Here is a 20,427-nt window from a genome sequence, read left to right on the forward strand (position 1 = left end):
CGAGCGGGGGAGGGGCAGAGAGAGGGGGACAGAGGGTCCGAAGCGGGCTCTGAAGCACACAGCCCGATGTGGGGCTCCAACTCACGTACTGTGAAATCATGACCTGAGCCGAAGTCGGATGCTCAACTGACTGAGCCACCCAGGTGCCCCCACTACGTCTGTAATTTTTAAATTTCCAGGAGCCACACTGAAGTTTTAGCTCAATAGAACCAACACATTATCATATTTTATTTAACTCAACAGAGACCAAATATCAGCAGCTCCGCGCGTAATCATTCTAAAACTAATGTCAATGGGATATTTTACAGTCTTTTTTTTTCATGCGAAGTCTGAAATGTGGTTTGCATTTGACGTGCACAGCACATCTCAATTCGAGCTGGCCAATTTCAAGTGCTCAAGGGTCCCATGTGACTACTGGCTACCATCCCCTAAATGATCTCATTCAGAGTTGAAATACCCTCTATACACTGGACTCCAAAGTTTCTCCCTCTCGACTGGATGTCTTCCCTGAACTCCATATTCTTATAACCAACTGCCCGGCCAACATCTCCAACCAACAGCGCATGGAACTCTTGCTTCCATTCGTACTCACTCCTCTCCAACCCCAGTTTTCCCAAGCTCAGAAAATGCCACTAACCGAACGCTCAGACTGAAATCTAGGAGCTCCTGATTCCTCTCTTTCCGCCGTATGCCACAGCTAACCCGACAGGGAATCCTGTGAGTCCTTCCTCCTACGTATTTCTGTAATCCAACCATTTCTTGCCTCGGCTGAGCCGCCATTAGCGTGTTGCTGCATTACCGCAATGACCCCACTGGTCCCCCTCCTTCCCTTTTTGCCTTCATGTTGTCCGCACAGTGGCCACATCGGTCACGTCAGTCCCCTGCTCAACCTCCCCCCACCCCAGTGGCTTGCCATCGCGCTCAGAGCAAAATCCCAGCTCCTTATCCTGGGCCCTATGAGATGTGGCCCCACCCCCGCGCCCCCTGACTGTCAATTCTGCTACCCTCCTCCTCCGTCCCTCTGCTGCGGCCTCACTGGCCTGCTCACTAATCTCCAACGCACTCCAACACACAATCAACAACACACTTTCAGTCTCAGGATCTTTGCACCTGCTGCGCCCTTTGCCTGGAGGGCTCTGTCCCCCGCTAGCTGCATGGTTGACTCCTTTGTAGCATTAAGGCTAGCTCAACCATCACCTCCCAGAGAAGACCTCCGTGACCCTCTTAGTTAGAGCCTCCTGTCTCTCTCCGTCACATGACCCTTTATTAACATCTTTATAGCACTCAGGGCCACCTGAAATTATATTCTGTATTACTTGTTTCTTGTCTGTCTTCTCTACTGGAACTTAAATTCCCTAAGGTCAGGGGCGTTGTCAATTTTGTTCCTCACTGAGTCTCCCGGCCCCTAGAACGGTACGTAGACGTAGCAGGCACCCAAGAAAGGTTTGTTGAATGAATGCCTACATTCAATAAAGGAAGGGGAAGGAATGCAAAAGCCGTCTTTGTGGTCAGAAATTTCTTTTTTTTTTTTTAATGTTTATTTATTTTTGAAAGAAACAGAGTGCATGCGGGGGGGCGGGGAGCAGAGAGAGGGGAGGAAAGAGGATCCGAAGCGGGCTCCTTGCCGACAGCAGAGAGCCTATGCGGGGCTGGAACTCACAAACCGTGAGATCATGATCGGAGCCGAAGTGGGGCGCTTAACCGACAGAGCCACTCAGGCACCCCTGCGGCCAGAAGTTTCTTACAAGTAGAGGCATCTGTAGGAGGCAGAGGAACATTTGTCCTGGGGGAGGAAGCTCCTCGTCTCCCAGCTCCAGAACCCTGGGTGTGGAGCCCCACTCTGCTGGGCTGGGTCCGGATCCTCAGGGAGGAAGCTTCAGGAGCAGATATGCTGCCTCCTTCTATTTATAGCCTCCACCACCAGCAACCCTCTTTCCCTTTGCCTTCAGGCTGACTTTCTTAACCAGCGCTTGGCCTTCTGAACATCTCCTCCGAGAAGCATCCTTGTGTTTCTTTCACGTGTCCCATTAAGGCTAATATAAATCTGAAGTGAATGTGTTCCTTAGTTAGACCAGGGCTCGTCAAGAGTGACCTTTTGGGGGCGCCTGGGTGGCTCAGTCGGTTAAGCGTCCGACTTCGGCTCAGGCCATGATCTCTCTGTTCGTGAGTTCGAGCCCCGCGTCGGGCTCTGTGCTGACAGCTCAGAGCCCGGAGCCTGCCTCCGATTCTGTGTCTCCCTCTCTCTCTGCCCCTCCCCCCCAAAATAAAATAAACATTTATATATATATATATATATATATACATATATATATATATGAGAGTGGCCTCTGGTCTATACCTTTATTTATTTATGACATTTAGCAAAAACTGTCACTTCACTGATATCTCAAAAAAAATCACAATGTTTGCTCTCAGATAACACTCTGACCACGAGCCTCCCCTGCTTCCACGAGTTCGTCAACTTCCTGCCGCCCTCAGCATGAAAGCCGAGTTCTTGATGCTCAAGGCCCTCCGCCATCTGGTGTCCCCTGCCCCCTTCCATTGTCCCAAAAGTCCACCCCCGCTCACACCCTCACGTCCAGAATCGCCAGTCATTCCCCAAACACGCCACGTCCTCCCACACTCTGGGCTCTCCACAGGCTGCTTGGCCTAGAATACCAATGCCCTAATCCCCAGCGCCTTGAAATCCTACGCATTCCTCAAAGGTCGCCACCCAGGCATGCCCCATGCTCTCGGTCCTTTGCACACGCCTCTGTCATAGTTGACATCACCTTGAAGACCGGGACCGCATTTTGCTCATCTGGAGATCCCCGACACCTAGCGCAACACCAGGCGCCATCGAAGGTGCCCACTGCATGTTCTTCTGGATGGACCCAGGGCAGGGAGTGGGGGGTGGCTGCGGTGACGAATGGGAAATCGGTGCCAAAGTGGCGCCCTTTTCAAACAGACGGGGACAAGACGATTCACACTTTCGGTAAAAGTCCCCTGTGCGCGAAACCCATGTCAAAGCTGGCCAGCTGAGTAAGGAAAGAGGAGATAATGTAAGTTTTTATCCAGAGCCACTTCCAAGGAACATAAAGTCATGTAATAATGGTCACTGGGAAGGAAAAAAAAAAAAAAAAAAGAGGTTAGAGTGGGAGAGAGCCAAAGCATCAGAGACTCTTAAAAACTGAGAACAAACTGAGGGTTGATGGGGCGTGGGAGGGAGGGGAGGGTGGGTGATGGGTATTGAGGAGGGCACCTCTTGGGATGAGCACTGGGTGTTGTATGGAAACCAATTTGACAATAAATTTCATATATTGAAAAAAAAAAATAATGGCCACTGGGAAGCCTGGCCCCGCAGAGACATGGAGTTTCGTTATGGGTCATCATTTAAATGCTTGCTCGCTCTCTCTCGGCCGACCCTAGATGCTGAGGCCTCGGAGCTGACTTTCGCTTCTCAGACTGTCTGACTTGAGGGCTGAACAAGGGCTCTAGGGGGGTAAAAAAAAAAAAAAAAAAAAAAGAAAGACAAAAAGGGAATAAGGCCTGTCTTCCAAGGTTGTTGACATTTTTTAACCACAGCCCGGTTCAGGTTCAAAGATTCAGAAGATTTTGCCTGATAGCTTTGTCCCCCTTCCCAGAGTGGGGAATGCTAATGGAAAGCAGCTGGCCTTTTTTTTTTTTTTTTAAATAATCTGGAAGGGCTGAAATGCTTTTTTTTTTTTTTTTTTACATAGAGCCTTGGTGGGCAGAATTCTAATACGGCCCCGAAGATTGCTGCTCCCCCCCTAGTGTGCATCCCCATAAATCGCCTCCCCTTGAGTGTGGGTGGGCCTAGCCTAATCAGGTAAGCTCTTCTGAAAAGCGTGTCCAAAGGTCAGACAGAGAAGTCAGAGAGATTCGAAGCCACGGCAGACACTCTCCTTTTGGCCTGGAAGGAACAAACACCTATGTCGTGCTGAGGACCCCGTGGCAGGGAATGGCAGGTGGCCTCCAGTAACTGAGGCCAACCCTTGGCTGACAGCCAGTCAGAAAGTGGAGACCTCAGCCCTACGGGCTCCAAAACCCGAATTCTCCCAACAACCAGTCAGTCTGGAAGAAACCCTTGAACCTCAGAGGCGCCCCCAGCCATGGCTGATACACCGATTGCAGCCTGACGACCCCCTGAGCAGAGGACGCAGCTACACCGTGCCCGGGCTCTCGACTCTCGCAGACTGAGAGGTAATATATTTGCATTGCGTAAGACACGAACATGCTTGTCATTTGTTACACGGCAAGAGAAAACAAAGACAAGTGCCACAGGCCTCAGCTCCGGTTGGGGAAGAAGGCAGACGCGGGGTAAGGACCTAAGATGAAACACAGAACTCGGTAAGCAGTCCTTGAGGGGATCCTCTGCTCTCGTCCCCCAGCCCGCTTAGCTTCCTCATGCTCCTAGGAGCAGATGTGAGCGCCCTCACGGTACCCTGGGTAGAGGAAAACAATATATACTTTTTAACGTTTATTTATTTATTTTGAGAGAGGGACAGCGTGAGCAAGGGAGGGGTGGAGAGAGAAAGGGAGACAGAGAATCCCAAGCAGGCTCCACGCTGTCAGCACGGAGCCCGATGCGGGGCTTGAACTCATGTACTGTGAGATCACCACCTGAGCGGAAACCAAGATTCGAATGCTTGACCGACTGGGCCACCCAGGGGCCCCGAGGGAAACAATCTTGATGGTCATTTATCCTGGCTCGGAGAGTCCTTGGGTGGATATGTGCCCAACGCGGAAACTGCCGCGTGGCCTTTGGTGGCACGTGATGTCATAGGACACCTTCAGGGACTTCCGCAAGCCCACGGGTGTCAGCAGGAAGACGTACGAGGGATACAGGGTCACCTCTCTACGCTCCACACTCACGCCTATGGGCATTTGACCACCGGAACCATGAAGGAGATGCCTAATCACGCCCTAGGGGACTCCCACCTCGGACACCTGCTCTAGAGAAATTGTCACCAGGGACTTTCTCCCGCTCTAGGAGGCCAGAGACAAATGAAAGCCCGCCGCTCTCCGCTTCCCCGCCACAGGGAAGCCCATTTCAGAAATACCTCTTCCCTCCCTGATCGTCAGCCAAGGAGCATGTCTCTGTCCCGGAGACTGGAGGCAGCCTCAAAAGAATAGGTGTCCTGGAGGGAAGACTGCTGGAAATTTCTGTGGAGATCCGTCCCACCACTAGAAGAGAGCCTCTTCTCTTCCTCCTCCCCGTCTTCTTCCTTCTTTTTCCTTCTTGGTGTCTTCTCCTCTTCCAGTGCTTCCATTTTAAGGGGGCGCCTGGGTGGCCCAGTCGCTTGAGCGTCCGACTTTGATTCAAGTCATGATGTCAGGGTTTGTGGGTCTGAGCCCCGTGTGGGGATCTCTGCTGCTCAGCAGAGAGCCTGCTTTGGATTCTGTCTCCCTCCCTCTCTCTCTCTCTCTCTCTGCACCCCTCCACCGCGCACACTCTCTCTCAAAAATAAATAACCATTTTTTAAGAATAAACAAAAAGGGGGCGCCTGGGTGGCTCAGTCGGTTGGGTGTCCGACTTCGGCTCAGGTCACGATCTCGCGGTCCGTGAGTTCGAGCCCCGCGTCGGGCTCTGGGCTGACCGCTCAGAGCCTGGAGCCTGTTTCGGATTCTGTGTCTCCCTCTCTCTCTGCCCCTCCCCCGTTCATGCTCTGTCTCTCTCTGTCTCAAAAATAAATAAATGTTTAAAAAAATAATAAAAAAAAAGATACTTAGCATGCCTCCAGTTCTGCCTTTTCTTTCCCTCCATCGCTCCTCACGCCCCCCCCCCCCCCCCCCCCCGCCCAGGGCAAACCAGTAGAGGCTCAGAAAGAGCCACCTGACGCCACCCCCAACACTTTAGATCCTCCGGGGGGCTGCCAATGCAAAGAACCTGGCCTACAGTGTTCTTTCTGCCATCTGTCTAGTGGCCTCAAAGCCTAGCTGATGCGGAGCCCCCTTCTGTCCTGTCAGTCCACCCATCCTACGATTAAGGGAGGGCTCCGGTCTTACAGTGAGCATTACAGTGAATACAATGAACGAAACTGCCGAGTCCTTACCCGGTGCCGGGCAAGCGCTGTGAAAACCGGTCTCACGTGCAGTGTTGACTGAATCCTCACAAAGCCCTATGAGGTGGGCATTGCTACTTTCATCCCCGTTTCCCAGAGGAGGAAACGGAGTCTCGCTGAAATGAGGTCACCCGAGGTCACCCGTGCCAGGTCGCACAAGCAGTGAGTCCTAGAAGAGCTAGGACTCAAATCCGGTTCCGGAGGATTTCAGAGCCCAGGACTCAGCCACCGTACTCTTCCTCTTCGTAACTTGGCCAAATCTGCTCCTGCCCCCAAAGAATCTCAGGTCCTGGCCTATGCTAGGACCCGAAAATCGGACAACTAGCCAGGTCCCTATCAGCCCCTAACATCTTTTGCAAAGATTCATTGGCCATGTTAACAATGAAGAGTCCTGCTCAAAACGGGGTCCCCGGACACACTTATGGTGGAGGCGTCACACAGTATTACAGGGGACAGGTCTACAGCATGGGCCCCTTGGGTGGCCAGGCTGAAGTAGGGCACCCACAAGGGAAGCAGGAAGCATGAGGACCCTGGGGGACTCAGGGTAGAGCCAGAATTGAGTCAAGGGCCCCCGGGGATGGATTTCGCTGCTCAAGTCCTTCCCCAGCAGAGTGGGTTTTAATTTTATGACGTATTTGTTGTGGTTTCTGTGATTACAGCTCCTAGCATTCAATGATCCATCTGTTTTGGGTGTGTATGTGTGTGTGTGTGTGTGTGTGTGTGTGTGTGAGAGAGAGAGAGAAAAAATCTCCAAAGAGGGGGAAAAAGGCAAAGGGCGAAAAGGGGGTGGCGGTGCTGGGGCCGGGCGTGAGTTCTGCATGGCCGTGGGGATTCTGTGCCCTACGACACAGAGGCTTCCTGGCCTTTGAATTCGAAAGGCACGGAGGAGAGGAGGGGGAACGAGGAGAGATAAAAAGGAGGAAGAAAACCAGGCCACAGGAAGGTGCCCCCACGACAAGCCGCACTATCTGCCTTCTATGAAGTTACCTTGTAGCTTTTTGGTTTCATCAAGGCCCTTTAAGCTCACGGGGCAGGGGCGGGGGGAGGTCATCTCAGCTTCACCTCCTAGGTACCGTAACTAGCCTTTCACCTCCCTGTTCTGAAGGGCAAGAGACAGGGGTCTCAGAGCGCCCTGTGCCTTAACAGGGGTGGAGGGAGGAGAGGGGAGAAGAACAGGGGACGCCGCCGTCCGCAAGAGGCACACGCCTCCTGAAACGAAAACGCATCCGTGAATCCGAGAGCCCTGGTCATTCTCGGTCAAGGTGATACCTGAGAGCCTAAGGCGTCAGATTTTCTTAGCCCTGAGCCCCACAGACAGCCCTGCAGCCAGGCAGCGGGAGGCAGCTGCCGCCTTGGAGTCACAGGAAGCCTTACCCAAAGGTTCCCCGACCCCAGAATCTCTCCCTTTCCCCCAGCCGTGACATTGCCGTCCCTTGCCACACGGCCCCAAATACCCACCATTGCAATCATTCCCTCCGAACCAAAGTCAGAACGGTCTCTCCCAGGACCCCCCTCTCCTTACCACCTTATGCAGACCTGCAATGATCCTCCCTATTCTGCGGAGGAGGGAGACTGAAGGGCTGAGTAGCTGCCCAGGGTCCCACGCGAGTACGCGGGGAAGGCAGGATTTGAGCCGAAGTGGCCGAGGGCCCAAGAGCACTGCATAAAATGCACTCCCTGGTGACGACGGACCAGGACACGTGAGGAACGCGAGAACGGTGTTTGATTAGGAATCGGGAGGCCTGGGGCCTGACTCTCCCCTTCCAACGGTTTCTCTTTGTGGCCTTGCCGCACAGCGATGCCTCCTCACTGGGCCTCAGTTCCCCCGTGTGTCACGGGAGGCGGTGAACCAAAACCTATCACGTGTTCTCTTATGACATCCTATGACAAGGACCCAAAGGCTAGACTCTAGGGTAGTGACTACACGGCGGAGGGGTCTGTAGCCCCGAGGGTCTGGGACCAGGAAGCCGGAATGTGCGTTGCTTGGATGTGTGGTACAGGGGGCCAAGGTGAGGCCGGAGAAGCGTGTCCGAAACACGTTGCAAAGCCAAGTCCAGTGGGGACCGGCAAAGCCAAGCCAGAGAACTAAGATGGAGAAAGGGCAGGCCAAAGAATCAGGGAATCGAACTCGTGCAGCCATGGGAAGTTCTAAAGGCTGCTTTTGTGGGTGGCTCCATTTATAGCAGCAAAAGGGGGGGGGGCGCCTGGGTGCCTCAGTTGGTTAAACGCCCAACTTCGGCTCAGATCCTAATCTCACGGTTTGTGGGTTTGAGCCCCGTGTCGGGCTCTGTGCTGACCGCTCGGAGCCTGCTTTGGATTCTGTGTCTCCCTCTCTCTCTGCCCCTCCCCCTGCTCACGCTCTATCTCTCTCTGTCTCAAAACTGAATAAAACATTAAAAAAAAATTTTTTTTTCTTAAATAAAGTGACAGAAGGGACTACAAGGGACCTATCCGCGTAAGGCTGGGGTAATCATGAGAGGCCTGATAGAGGAGACCCACCTTAAGACGGGCCCTCTGCCGGGAAGAAAATTTGTTCACAGCTTAAGCCCTGAGGAACTTACTGGAAAGTCAGCGTGGGTGAGTTAGGGTGGGGGCAGCGAGGGCAAATGACAGCCACGGACCCCGGGCGACCGGGAAGAGCCTGGAAACTCTGGCCCACAACGGTGCTTGGAGCAGTGAGTCACGGGCGGCACCTGCCTCCCTTACATCCCCTCTGCCTCGGGGTCAAGTCTGCTCTCATACCTGACTCTCAGACCTCTTTGGTCCAGTGCCTGGAAAAGAAGCCAGAAGCTCCTGGAGCGCTCCTGACGGGCCACAGGAAGGAGGCTCTAGGACTGGGGACATTAGACAGCAGCTGATTGGAAAAAGGGGCGCCCCGGAGCCTGGCTCTAGTGCCCGGGAGCAGCGCTTAAATGGGGGTGGGAGACGGCCGGCCCCCCTCCCCCCACCCCCCCACCCCCGACGGACACCGCTCTGTTGTCCACTTGAGGGTGATTTCCACTTGGAAGCACACAGCCAGCATCCGAGGAATAAATGAGATAGTCCGTGAAAAAGAGCACAGTGCCCCGGTACAAAGTAAGTGCTCACTAAATAGTAGGGTTTTTCTAAAAACTACAACAGATAGGGACACGGGTGTGGGAAATGAGCTCGAGGCGGAAGTCGACATCCCGAATAACAAACATGGATTCGTGGGCCCTCAGCCCCAGGGATTCTGATTCCCCATTGGTGGCGGGCCCAGAGATCTGCTTGTTCTATAAGCTCCCAGGCGGGTCTGAGGGAGAGGGTCCCAGGCACCCTGCTTTAAGGAAACCCTGTTGTGAATCATGACTGGGGCAGCCATGTCCCAGAAATGGATGGCAGGGCAAGGGTAGTGAAGAAAAAGCAACTTGAATGATATCTCGAAAGAACTGTGATCACAAAGGAAGGTATTTCGTTTTTCTAATAAACATCTCTAACACGTGAGCCCCCAGCGGGGCCCATAGCAACTTTTGGAGATTGGACATTCCAGCTCTGCTGTTAATTAGCCGTGAGGCCTTGGCCCGCCAAGTCCCTCCCCTGGGCCTGTTTCCTCACCGAAGAGCTAAGGAATGCAATTAAACTTGGAGTCTAGGATTCCTTTTATCCCAGGCATTCTAGGATTTCCTGATTCATTGAGATAGACAATCGATCAAAATCCCCAGTTCATCCCCAGAGAGGCCAGATTCTGTCGAGGCCCACTCTAAACCCCGCCTGAGCTGGCCAACAGGGGACCAGCCTACAGAGCAGACCCTTCAGAAGCCTGTGAGTATTTTCAGAAAACTCCCCTACTTTCAGATTGTTTAGAAACCTCAGCTCTTCTTGCCATTTTAAAAACGCACAGGCCGTGGAAAATAATATGGGGTTTCCTTTAAAACATAAAAATAAGATCACCATACGATTCAGTACTGGGTATTTACCCAGTAAATACTGGGTATTTACCCAAAGAAAATGAAAACACTAATTCAAGAAGATATACACACCCCTATAATTATGGCGGCATTATTTACAATAGCCTAGATAGGGAAGCCATCCAAGTGTCGACTGAGAGATGAATGGGTAAAGAAGACGTGATACACACACACACACACACACACACACACACACACACGCTAGAATATTACTCAGCCATAAAAACTGAAATCTTGCCATTTGCCGTAACATGGATGGATGTAGAGGGCATTATGCTAAGTGACTCATATGTGGAATTTAAGGAACAGAGCAAAAGAATAAACGAAGAAACAAAAGAGACAGACAAAAATCAGACTCTTAAAGACGGACAACAAACCGGTGGTTGCCAGGTAGGGGGTGGGGAGGGAAACAGATGAAGGGGACTAAGGACACACTTAGCACGATGAGCACTGAGTAACGTATAGAATTGTTGAGTCACTGCATTGTACACCAGAAGCTAATATAGCACTGTATGTTAATTACACTTCAATTTTTAAAAAAGAGCAAAAAGAAAAAGCACAGGGTTGCAGGAGATTTGACTTAAACCTGCCCACTCGTTATTTCTTCCCTTTCAAAAAATATATTTTTATTCGTTTATTTTTTTTTTAAGTTTATTTATTTTGAGAGAGACAAAGACAGCGCGAGTGCGAGGGAGGGGCAGAGAGAGAATCCCAAGCGGGCTCCGCCCTGGCAGCACAGAGCCCGACGCGGGGCTCGAACCCACGAAGCCAGGAGATCATGACCTGAGCCGAAACCCAGAGTCAGACGCTCAGCTGACTGAGCCACCCAGGCGCACCCCTCCCCCCAAAACAAATATTTTTAAAAAATCTTTTCAAATCAGAGAGCTCCCTGCTTCCTCCAAGTTGGAATAAGCAAACGCAGGCCATTTCTGCACGAAATAAGGAGAAACAAACACTCATCACCTGTCACAGTAAAATGATCTTCTTCAACAACAGGTGACGGAGGAGGAGTGGGGACTGGGGACTGGAGACCCCCCTCCCCCAAGTATCACAAATGAACAGTGAACTGACACAGAGGCCTCTTCCGTATGCTTGACGTAGAGTCACGGGAGCAGACGTTCCCCGCCTTCTCTACTAGGCTCTGCTTAACATGTGGGTAGGCAGGCGTGCTCCCCGGACCGTTTCCTCTCCCCAACCCCCCCCCCCCCATGGACGTCAGGAGAGTCTCCCTCCGACTTACTTCTCTGTCCATTTCCCCCGGAACATTTGGGTTTAGGGCAAAGGCAGATTTGATGCAGCACGATCTGAAGGAGGGTGGGGAGGTGACACGACCCACAGCTTATACGGGCCGGGCCTTGGCCCCTGGGGCCCACAGGACAGAAAATAAGAGATAAGGAGCTGGTCGATGCAAAAACGCAACAGGACTTTATCAGTCTTCGGTGGCGATCTTTTCTGAAATACAGTGCCTACCGTTTGTTGCTCTTTCCTTACCCCTATCTAGGTGTTCCCACGCCTGTATCACTTCTCTCTGTCCTTTCTTGTTTCTGTTCTTTATTTTGAACGCCTCCCTCGTATGCTATGGCAGATAACTGAACGATATTGTTATAATCTTGTTGTGTTTGCGACAAGGAAAACAGCTCCGAATGTTCAAATTTGAGGAGTAAAATGTTCTGTTTCTCCTTTCAAAAAAAAAAAAAAATGTCAAGTAAGTTGCCTTAACCCTATGGAGCCCTTTGTTAATTTTTTCCCATTTAGCCTGGGCCCCAGTAGATGGAACTCTTCCTCTCCCGAGAAGGCTCTGAGGGTTTTAAGGACAGAACCTCAAACAACGGAGATCTTCACAAGCTGTGTGGCCTAGAACAAGTCATCTCATTTCTTCATGCCTCGGTTTCCTCAGCCATGTAATGAATCTGTCTGCGAACAGAATTTGGGAGACGGAGGGAGTAGGTGTTATGCTTCCTGGGCAAGTCACTTTGCTACTCAAAATCTAAACCTCCTTCTCTGTCAAGTGGGGCTAAGAGCAGTGCCTTCATCATAGGCTACCTGTGAGGACTCATCCGTTTAAGAACTGTTTGTTGAGCACCTGCTATGTGCTAAGAAGAGATCAGAACAGGGTGCGAAAAAAAAAAGAGAAAGGTCCTGCTCTCACAGGGGACTTGGTGAACTAACTCACGGAAGGCTCTGGGCATGAGCGTAACGTATAGTAAACACTCAGTACATGTAAGCTATTCTCATGATTACTCTCCCAAGGTATTAATGACCTATAGCCCCTGTTCTTCGTCAGTGTCCCGAAAGCACGGGATAAGACTTCCTGCAGTTATCCACACTCTCCTGGACCCCCCTGGTGGCCCGCTTTGTAAAGTGACCATCGGCACCGAGGGCTACGGCCCAGGGCTGCGTGAGCACAAAGCCAGCTGGATCCAACCCCTGCCCTTTGCCCGTTATTAGCCACTGGGCCCACCGGCCACAGATACGGACGGCTTGAGTTTGAATTCCAGATGCCCACCAAGCCACCCAGGCGCCCCGGACTTTGGCTCAGATCATGATCTCCCAGTTTGTGGGTTCGAGCCCTGAGTCGGGGTCTGTGCGGACAACTCAGAGCCTGCAGCCTGCTTCGGATTCTGTGTCTCCCTCTCTCTCTGCCCCTCCCCTGCTCACACTCTGTCTCTCTCTGAAAGAAACATTAAAAAAATTTTTTTAATGAAATAAATTCCAGATGCCTAGGAAACCCACTGTCCCCAGAAAGCCTCTCTCTGAGCACACAGAGCACGATGGCTTCTTTCAGGGAACCCCCAGGCTCAGGTGAGGCTGCTCACGTCCCTCATTAACACTATACTTGTGACCACCTCAGAGCCTGGTGCTCTGTCCTTTGTCCTCACCTGTCCCTGAACAGTTCAGCCTGCTCTTCCGGACATGACAGTGGCCCAGCACAGAGAATCCTTTCCCTCTTTCCTTCTCTCAAGAAAGGACTACACAGGGACACCTGGGTGGCTCAGTCGGTTAAGTATCTGACTTCAGTTCAGGTCATGATCTTGTAGCTCTTGAGTTCAAGCCCCGCATTGGGCTCTGTGCTGACAGCTCGGAGCCTGGAGCTCAGAGCTTGGAGCCTGGAGCCTGCTTTGGATTTTGTGTCTCTCCCCCCAACTCCAAATGCCAAGCTTCTGTGCGCACTTAGAGTGGCTCCTGGACTCTCCTGCCACACGCTTGGCTGGGTGACAGAGGGAGGAGGACCCGTCGTCGTGAAGAGCTCCCGGTTTCCGTCTGCTCTCCGACACAACCTCCCCACGTCATCTGCAATATTAAGGCGACTCTACCGAGGCAGGAATTTTGTGCCGTCTAAAAACAGAGCACTCTTGTGTGCAGACTCATACCATAAATCTGACACTTACAGAGGGCTTTGTGCTATTCAGACCACTTCCGGGCGCCTGGGTGGCTCAGTTGTTTAAGCATCCGACTCCTGGTTGGTTGCAGCTCAGGTCATGATTTCACAGTTCATGAGTTCGAGCCCCACATTGGCTCTGCACTGTCAGCACAGAGCCTGCTTGAGATGCTATCTCTCCCTCTCCCCCTCTCTCTCTGCCCCTCCCCTGTTCTCTCTCTCTCTCTCTCAAAATAAATAAATAAACTTAAAAAAACAAAACCCACTTCATAGCCATTTGACCCTCCCAGCAATTCTCTGACATAGACCGTTAGGGAAGTAGCATTATTGTGATGATCATTTTTATTATTCCCATTTGGCAGATGAGAAAACCAAGGCCCAAAGAGGCACGCTTGTGGTAATGCCGTGAGGGTCCCATTATTACCCCTATTTTATAGATGAGGAAACTGAGGCTCGGCAGGCTTCGATGACTCGAGACCATAAAGCTAGAAAGTGGTAGTCCGTTGAAGTTGAGTCTAATATGGAAGCCACACAGCCCATGGGGCTATTTAACTTCAAGTCCACGGGGCGCCTGGGTGGCTCAGTCGGTGAAGTGTCCAACTTCGGCCCAGGTCCTGACCTCACGGTCAGTGGGGTCGAGCCCCGTGTCGGGCTCTGTGCTGACAGCTCGGAGCCTGGAGCCCGCTTCACATTCTGTGTCTCCCAATCTCTCTGCCCCTCCTACACTTGTCCTCTCTCTCTCTCTCTCTCTCTCTCTCTGTGTCTCAAAAATCAATAAATAAACATTTTAAAAAATAAATGAAATAAAATCAAAACTCAGTTCCTCAGTCACACTGCAAATGCTCAGTAGCCACAGGTGGCTAGTGCTTCCCATTACCGGACAGAACAGACAGAGAACACCACAGAAACTTCTATTGGACGTTGCTGGTCTAAATAAACACTTAGGGTGTTCCTCTTCAGACCACAACTTTGGTCACGTGTTATTATTTTAAAGCGGGGCTTCTCAAGGTTGACACGACTGACACTGGGGGCTGGAAAATTCTTTGTTGTGGGGGGGCAGGGGGGGGGACCTCTTCCTAAGCACGGCAGGATGTTCAGAGGCATCCCTAGCCTCTACCCACTAGATGTCAGTAGCACGCCTTCCCCCTCGTTGTGACAACCGAAGGTGTCTCCAGACGGGGCCAAAGGTCCCTGGTGGGGAGGGGGGCAAAATCACTCCCCGTGTCCCTGCTGGGAGCCTGTGGGTTAAGGTTAGTAAGGTATACGAACGAACGGCAACTCTTTTGGACCTTAACTTGGCCTTCTGAAAACAAGCTACTTCATCGAACCTCGCTTCTCCTACTGAATCGTGACTTACAGCAATTTGCATTGAGTGGGTGGTTTTCATAGCTATTGGAGATTTCATGAAAAGAGTAAAGCCATTTAAAGCAGAACCCGAGTGGAGATGCCAACCGGGGGTTACTATAATGTTCTGTACGATCAGCTCCTCAAACTTCCTAGCCGCCGACCATAACTATGAATTTGGAAAGGAAAGATTTAAAAAACAGATTGGTCTGGGATTCAGTCAGTTGAGCGTCCGACTCTTGATTTCCGTTCAGGTCATGATCCCAGGGATTCTCTCTGCCTCTCTCTCTCTGCCCCCTCTCCCTCGCTCGTGCTTTCTCGTTCTAAAAAAAAAAAAATGGATTGGTTTATAAACCTAGAAGAACGTTAGAGCAAAAAAATCAATTAGGAAATGACAGAAGCAGTTGCATATTACATTTTGGCTACTGATTTCCGGAAACAACAAACAACCAAAAATTGTGCCACTTGAGAAATTAGTGAAAGAATCCCCCAAACGCCCAAGTGGGCCCAACAGAAAGGCTTGCAAAGGATTAAGCATTCTCATAGAAAATGCTGAAATTGGCTACTGATGAAATAATACACTTTTCCACATTTCGAATATATTCCCAAGGAAGTGAAACCTCCCTGCAGCAAATGGAACCCTCGGAATGCTGCTAAAGACCAAATTAAACCTGCCAACTACATCTTCTGAGAAATCTCCAACAGCTTTTTTAAAATTAAAACAAACAAACAAAAAAGAAGCTTTTAAAACCATTTCCTCCTAATGACTTTTTACAGAGTTAAACATTTTAGCGGCCCCTGGGTGGCTCGGTCGGTTAAGCGTCCGACTCCGGCTCAGGTCATGATCTCACAGTTGGTGAGTTTGAACCCCGCGTCGGGCTCCGTGCTGACAATGTGGGCCTGCTTGGTATTTTCTCTCTCTCCCTCTCTCTCTCTCTCTCTCTGTCCCTCCCCTGTGCTCGCTCTCTCTATATATAAATAAATAAGTTTTAAAAATATATAAATGAATGAGTAAATAAATAAATAAAATAATGAATTCCGGGGTGCCTGGATGGTTCAGTCGGTTAAGCGTCAACTCTGATTTCAGCTCAGGTCATGATCTCCTGGTTTGTGAGTTCGAGCCCCAAGTCTGGCTCGGGGCTGACAGTGTGGAACCTGCTTGGAATTTTTCTCTTTCCCTCTCTCTCTCTCTCTCTCTCTCTGTCAAAATAAATAAACTTAAAAGAACAAAAAGAACTTTCCAGGCTGAAGCGGGGGGGGGGGGGGGGGTTGGGGGAGCAGGGGCTGGGACAGGGCCTTGAGGGCTCCCCTATGGCTCTCACGAATGGAAAGTGTGTCAGACAGATGCCACAAGGTGAATGCAGGTTAGCAAAATGCAACAGCCAGTCCCGGCCCCTTGCCAGAGAACTGGAGTTATCAGCCTTTCTTCTAAAACTAGAAGGAAAACAAACAAACAAACAAAAACCTGAAAGAAGGGAAGGAAGCAGAGTGCCTCCGGGGTCTCTAATGACCACATTACACAATTCCAGCGAGGAGTGGAAATCGGGTCTAAGCTGGGGGGGCTGTGGATACACATTTCTGGTGCTTTCTGCTGGCTCACGTTTGGCCTCCCCAGCTGGAAGCTCATGCAGGGCCAGGCTCTGCGTTCAGGAGCACAGGAGGCAGGTGGAACGGGGAGACAGTGGGAGACTCAGCTACTGGAAGGATCTGCGGGGTCAGGCCTCTTCTAGCACTGGGTGCCAGGGGCCCTGGTCGGTCAGGTGCCCTCCCGCCGAGGCGCTAAGCCTCACCTTCCCGGCTCCTGTTCTTAGATGAGGAGAAGCCCACTAGTACGATGGGAGGGGCCCACCGACCCGGCACGCTCCCCGAGATGACCACCAAGCACCAGAGTGACGCAAAAGCACTGAAGTCCCATGGACACGCGCGCTGTCGGGAATAATCCATCATCGCCTGTCGGTCTGACCGGGAGACAGGCCCTGGAGCCCAGGGTGGCAGTGTGCTGGTCTAGGGGAATCACTTAACATCTTTGGGGTCCAACTTCTTCACCCTTAAAATAAAGGCATTTTCACCCGTGCCACCATTACGGGATCTTTTCTGGCAAGTTCTTTTGCTTTTCCTCCATCTCCTCCTTCACGGGCACGTAGTTATGGCAAGACTACTAGTATTTTCTCCCTCTACCAGTAAGCATTTTCACTGATCCCTTGATAAATTCCCGCTGTCACCGGCTGTCATACCATGTGCATAAAAGTAACGGGACTTAGGGGCGCCGGGAGTGGGGGTGGGGGGCTCAGCTGGTTAAGTGTCCGACTCTAGGTTTCGGCTCCAGTCGTGGTCTCACGGTTCGTGAGTTCAAGTCCCACCCACATCGGGCTCCGAACACAGCCATCTCCACTAGTGGCCAAACACCTCGAACACCTCCGACTCATAAAATAAAGGTACCCACCTACGGGTCAAATCGCGACCCCAGGCGTGATCTGGACAGGAAACTGAGCCAAGCCTGTGTTTCCACCCTGCGTTTCAACTTCCAAAGCCTGCCTACCGGGGCCCCTCGAAAGGCTACAAACCCTCCCCATATGGCCAAGCTGTGATTCTAGGACGCCCCCTCGTTGGGGCCGTTGGGGGACGGAAGGTGGGAGAGAAGCGAAGCTTACGGTGGGGGAGAGGGGGCAGCCAAGGAAAGAAAGAAAGGGAGGAAGAAGGGAGGGAGGGAGTCCTGGGAAAACTCCACCAGCTGGGAGGCCGAATACCGTCCAGCGCGCAACATATTCGGAACACGAAGGCGACTCGGGCAAATTTAACGCGGTCTCTCCACTCATCCAAATCCCGCGCTCTCTTTCCGTCCCTTCCTCCTTCCTCTCGGCTCTCCCATTTCTGGCCCGGGTTCCTCCATCTGCTCCGGTCTTCCCTTACATTCCCTCCTCCTGAGCTCATACCTCCCACCCCACCTCTTGCAAAAGCTTCTCAAGGGTGTCCCGGTTCAGTCGAGAGCATGCCTTCAACACATGCTTGTGGCCTGGCTCCAGAAAAAAAAAAAAAGGCAAACTTTCTTCCAGTGTTGAGCACAAAGCTTGCTCCGGAGCAGGTACACAGCATTTTGGAACGTCTACGGAGCCTCTGTGCCTGTTAGGTCCTTCGAGGGACTCCGAGCCACTTACTCACAGAGGCTGTGGCTCCTTAACCTCCTTAAATGCCTTCTTTTACCTTCTCCCATCTCTTCAGCCGTCTGATGAGCTCAGGCCTTCAACTGTGGCTACAGGAGTAGCCATCGGTCCACGAGTGTCTCTTGTCCACCCCCAACGACCTCAGGCTCCCCCTGATCCCCTCCACGGAAAGCAGACATCAGGATGAAGGGGCCCTGAGGAAGGCCCGTCGTTCGGCCGCAAACAGGAGAATCTAATATGAGCGCCCGGGGAAGAAGGGCTGGACGCTCGCCTGGGAGCAATGACATTGCCATGATCACCTCCCACGGCAATGGCTCTATCTCGCTGGCCTCCCAGGCGCGCCCGGCCATGCCCGCCGACCTCTCTGTCATCTGGGGCTCCGGTGAATTACACAGAGGCGTAGACGTCTACCCGGGGGCGCCCGGTACCAGTTTTGAAGCAGCAGCAAAAGGGGGCAGTCAGTCTACGCACACCTCCGTGTCTGAACCACCTCCGTTCAGCACTCCAAATGGAGGGCCGCAAAGAATCACACGGAACAGTGCTTTGGGCGGGCAGGTCAGGGGCTGTCAGTCTCGGTCTACAGAAATGCCTTTCCACGAGAGGAGAGAGCACGGCGGGGGCCAAGTGCACCCCTGCACTTGGAGGAGCTGTTGGAGACCTGCAGCCAGTGAGGTGAATCTCTGGCCGTGATTCCAGGTTCCAGCTTCATGAATGAAAATGGAAAAGAATCGTGTACCCTCGCGTGCCCGCTAACGAACCCTACGACCGGATCCGTTTTCGCTGATGTCTCCATCTCTGTCCTTCTGTCTCCTGTTTTGCCCCTGCTTCTCCCCGCCCCCAATATCTGTCTTTTCAGTCCCGCTGGCTGCTGACTAGGGCCAGAAGGAAATGCTTCCGTGGAACCGAAGCCCGTTCTTTTAACTGAATGATTGCTGCGAAGGTTATTCTAACGGCGCTACTAGTCAAGGAAACTAACCTTGTAAAACCCAGATCGGTGGGGTGCTTTATTTCAAGACGACTTGGGCTACGCTTGGACACGTGCAAGCTGCAACCTGTAGCTTTGCCCCCGTCTCTCTCCCTAACCCGCCTGGTTTATAAACATCGTCCTCGTGCAGCTGTCCCTTCTCAAGACCCTCGAGCCATATTTGTCACACACGCTGGCGCTGGCGCCGGCGAGGCTGCACGAGTGCCACAAAGGACCCTCGCCCCGAGAGGTTGGGCATCACCCCCGCGCAGGGAAGGGGACTCCGGGAATCAGGGTATTGCCGCGTGCATCCCTACCGCTGGGCGACATCTTCCCTTCGGAGCGTCCCCTCCTCACCTTGGCGAGGAAGTGAATCCACAACCGCCACAGCCCCGGAGAAACCGTCCCGCGTTCTGGCCGGTCCCGGGCTCCCTGGGACTCAGGCGAGGCAGGTGCGCGCGCGGCAGCCGGAGCGGGGCGGGGGCGGGGGGGAGGGGGTTGGGGGAGGACGGAGTCTGCGGGCCCACGCCCACCTGCGCCAGGCTCCCCGCGCGTGCTGCCCCCAGGCGGCGGGCGCGAGGCCGGGGGTTCGAGCCCCGGCCCCGGCCCGGACTCGCTCCGCGCTGGGCCTGTGGGCGGCGAGCGGTCCCCGCGGCGGAGGCCGAGGGCTCTGCCACCCTCGGCTCCGGCTCCGGGGAGCCTAGTCGGAGCCCTGACTGCGCCCGCCACTTACTCTGGAGTCTTCGGGCGGCCGTAGAACCCAGCCACGGCGCCTCGGAGCCGCAGGGCCCGCTCAGGGGCCGGCGCTGCGCGCAGCGGGGGGGAAGGCAGGTGGGGCAGCTCTGATGCCCGCGGGCTGATGCACTAACCCAGATAAAGTTTCTGCTCCGAGGCCTCTCTCGCTGCCTTCTGAACGAGGTCCCAGAAGGGCTGGGCTTGTTCCTTACAGGGCTGGGAACTGTTAACTCCCCTTTTTCCTCTGCCTCCGACTTCCCGCGACCACAGCATCCTCGGTGCAAACTGCCAGGTGCTCTTAGGCCGTCTGTGTCCCTGCAGGGCTAACGAGGGCGAGGAGCCCTAAGGACTTAGCAGAGGCCTTTACCCAGGCAGAGGGGGGACACGCAACAGCTTTGGGAAGGCCATGTAAATAAGCACTTTCTGGCATTTTTGATTCTGCAGGCTTCGGGGTGGGGGAGGGAGAAGGGAGGCAGGAGGGACAGAGGGGAGAAGAGAGAGGCAGGCAAGGCTGCATACATTTCCACCTCAGTCTGAACACTATTTTTGACCCGTCCAAGCTGTTCTTGCTCAATCTTAAGGAAAATGATTTATGCACCCTAAGCAAGGAGGAAGGAGGGAAGGAAGGAAGGAAGGAAGGAAGGAAGGAAGGAAGGAAGAAGAGAGAGAGGAAAGAGAGAGGAGAGAAGAAAGAAAGAAAGAAAGAAAGAAAGAAAGAAAGAAGAAAGAGAGTGAGGAAGAAGGGAGGGAGGGAGGGAGGGAAGGAGGGAGGGAGGAAAAAGAGAGGAAAGAAGGAAGAAAGAAAGAAGAAAGAGAGGGAGGAAGAAGGGAGGAAAGAGAGAAGGAGAGAGAA

General features: G+C 52.7%; 1 protein-coding gene across 2 annotated transcripts in view; it reads right to left on the reverse strand.

Moving 5' to 3' along the window:
* KIAA1210 (KIAA1210 ortholog) overlaps nt 1-19,259 on the reverse strand; it is a 56,923-nt gene extending 37,664 nt beyond the window's left edge. For both annotated transcript variants that reach the window (XM_047844895.1, XM_047844897.1), the window contains exon 1: nt 19,197-19,259. The gene's annotated coding sequence lies outside the window, so the exon portion shown is untranslated. The remainder of the gene's footprint in view (nt 1-19,196) is intronic.
* Between the last annotated feature and the right edge of the window lie 1,168 nt (nt 19,260-20,427).

This window comes from Prionailurus viverrinus, chromosome X, assembly GCF_022837055.1.
Source record: "Prionailurus viverrinus isolate Anna chromosome X, UM_Priviv_1.0, whole genome shotgun sequence".
In the NCBI taxonomy this organism is placed as follows: Eukaryota; Metazoa; Chordata; class Mammalia; order Carnivora; family Felidae; genus Prionailurus; species Prionailurus viverrinus.